Source organism: Psammomys obesus, unplaced genomic scaffold (genome assembly GCF_907164565.1).
Source record: "Psammomys obesus unplaced genomic scaffold, mPsaObe1.curated_primary_1811, whole genome shotgun sequence".
NCBI classification, from domain to species: Eukaryota; Metazoa; Chordata; class Mammalia; order Rodentia; family Muridae; genus Psammomys; species Psammomys obesus.
The window spans coordinates 4,477,321-4,479,898 of record NW_026591643.1 but is presented as its reverse complement, the minus strand read 5'-3'; the positions used below and the strand labels follow the sequence as shown (position 1 = coordinate 4,479,898).

At 44.7% G+C, this 2,578-nt stretch overlaps 1 pseudogene; it reads right to left on the bottom strand.

Annotated features, from left to right (window-relative positions):
• Nucleotides 1-581: 581 nt before the first annotated feature.
• Nucleotides 582-707, bottom strand: LOC129680176 (small nucleolar RNA SNORA70; annotated as a pseudogene).
• Between the last annotated feature and the right edge of the window lie 1,871 nt (nt 708-2,578).

Sequence of the window (2,578 nt, the reverse complement as noted above, 5' to 3'; positions counted from 1 at the left end):
GTTCCCACCATTGACTTGGGCCACCCAACCCTTCCGTCTTCACAGAGTGAATCAGCAGCCACTTCTGCAGCCATGTCTTCTCATAGAACACATGAAGCTTGAGTTCATCACCCACTTTGATGAGTTTCTCCATGGCTGGGAACGAATATTCAGCTTCATCTCCACACAGCCAGCTGTTTGGGAGGTGCCATGAAGAAGGGAGCCGTGTATATTTTTTGTTTACTTTTCCTCAGAACGGATAACTGTGATTTGATGTGGTGTAGGACAGCCCAGGAGACGCCCTCGGGCGTGGTGCTTCCAGAGGACCTCAGCTATCAGGCATAAGCCACCTCTCAGCTAGTATATTTTCAAATGGGTCTGCATTAGAGAAGCCCCACTGCTTTGAGATACGGGTCTTCTGGTAGCTGGCGAACTGGACTTTGGCTCTGTGTACGGCCTCAATCACATCATTCTGCAGCTGGGGTGAACGGACAGGATGACCTATGAGACTCCTGGCTATTGTCCACTGGACACCCCACCTACCTGCCTGGAGCTTAGGCTGGGAACAGCACTGAGATCAGAGACATGAATACACACCAGAACAACCTCCCGAAGGTCCCTTAGGACAAGCCATATAGGACACAGGACACTACCAAGGGATGCTGTTCACAGTCACTGCAAGTCAGATGCTGAGAGTAAAGGAATCTGGTTGGCTTAACTGGTTGTCGACATCTATCTTTTTAAACAAATGACATTGTATTCAAAATTGCATTGGCTATTGAAACTGCGTTGGATATATTTGAAGAAATGATGTAAACATTATATATTTAAATGTTAATAATTACAAAGTGCAGCATGCTGTATCCTTTGTAACTATTTAAAACGACAATACGTTTTTAAAGTGTGTCATTATAGAGATTTTTCACAGTTCTTTTCAATGCACATAGAAAAAAAAAGATGTAAGAGGCCCCTGATTTCATCCAAGCACTTTATATAGGCAAAGATCTTGGAATTCAGAGTGTAGAAAGGTCATATAGCAAAGTAATAACCAACCAAGGCCCACCTGCAAGGTCCTTCCCCGGCCCCTGGATTAGCCACTTCTTTTCGCTAATATCCACCACAAGCAACTTCAGGAAGAAAGGGTTTCTTCTGGCTCAGGGTTCTGGAGGATCTTCAGTCACGAGAGGAAACAATCTAGTGACAGCAGCCTGAAGTCCTGGTGCATCCTGTCCACAGTCAGGAAGCACAGACTGATAATTGCTGGCCCCACCTTCTTCCCCCCTTACTTTAGTCCAGGACCCCAGACCATGGGATGGTGCTGCTTGCAGTGAAGGTGGGTCTTTCCGCTTCATTTAATTGCTAGATAGTCTCTCGCAGACAGCCCCAGAGCTGTGTCTCCTCAGTGCGTCTAGATCCTGTCAAATGGACAGCATGAACCGCTACTGCCCTGCACTCCTAACCAAAGCTCTCTGCTTTGTAGCTGCATAAGGTTCCAGCATTCAAAGGAACCAAAGGGATGAACATTGATCTGCATCAGCCATTCTCAACCTTCCTAGTGCTGTGACCCTTGATAGGTTCCTCGTGTTGGGGTGATCCCCAGTCATAAAATTATTTTTGTTGCTACTTCGTAGTTGTAACGTGTTACCATTATGAATCGTAATGTAAACACCTGATGTACAGACAGTCTTAGGCGACCTTGTGAAAAGGTCATCCAACCCCCACGTGGTTGTAACCTAAGGGTTAGGAACTGCTGGTCCCGAGTGTGCTTGCACAGCGAGGTCAGGGGCAAGTGAGAGCAACTGTTAAGCCTGCTCCGATGGCACACACACGCCCAGCATTGGGAGAAGGGAAGGTGGGTTCCATTCTTGTGCCTGATGGCACACAGGAAAGGTGTCCTGTCCACATCATGGCATCTATAGATTCAGCAGAAAGCCACCAACGGTGCTGCGTGCCAACTAGAAGAACATGGTCACTGCCAAACCAGAGCTGAATCTGCCATCCAAATCTCCCGTTTTCTTGCTAGTACCTTCCTTTGGCCAAACCAACCAAAAGCCACAGGGCCAGGGAGTCAGAGAGTAGTACTTCGTTATCTCAATCTCTTGGTCACAGAGTACAGGGCAAAGGGAGAGCGCTCTATCACAGTCTCCATTTTGAATGGGACATTTGTATTTAGAAGGGAAAAAAAAAGTAAATCAACGCAGAACCAAGCAATCTGGCCCTGAGACTCCGAAATACATGTTGTTGAGGCAACAGGACCTCCTGGGCCTGTTAGGAGGTTTCTATTCTTCTTGTAATTCTGATGCAGACATATCTACTTATTTCAACATTGTTAATTCTTTGACATCTTCTCTCATTGGAAACTGATCCTTATTTCTCTAAAAAAAAAAAAATTGCTTGATTAAATCTTCACTCATGGAAGCTTTAATAATCTGCTATTATAAGCTTTAACCAAACTCCAAAACTGAAGGGAAGTCCCTGGGAAAAGCAATACAAATGGATGCTTTTAAACAGAAATTTATTATTAAAGGTAATTATATGAATTATTAATAGTTATCTATTAAAGGCAGATTAATCCTGCTATAATTAGAACAAAAGAATA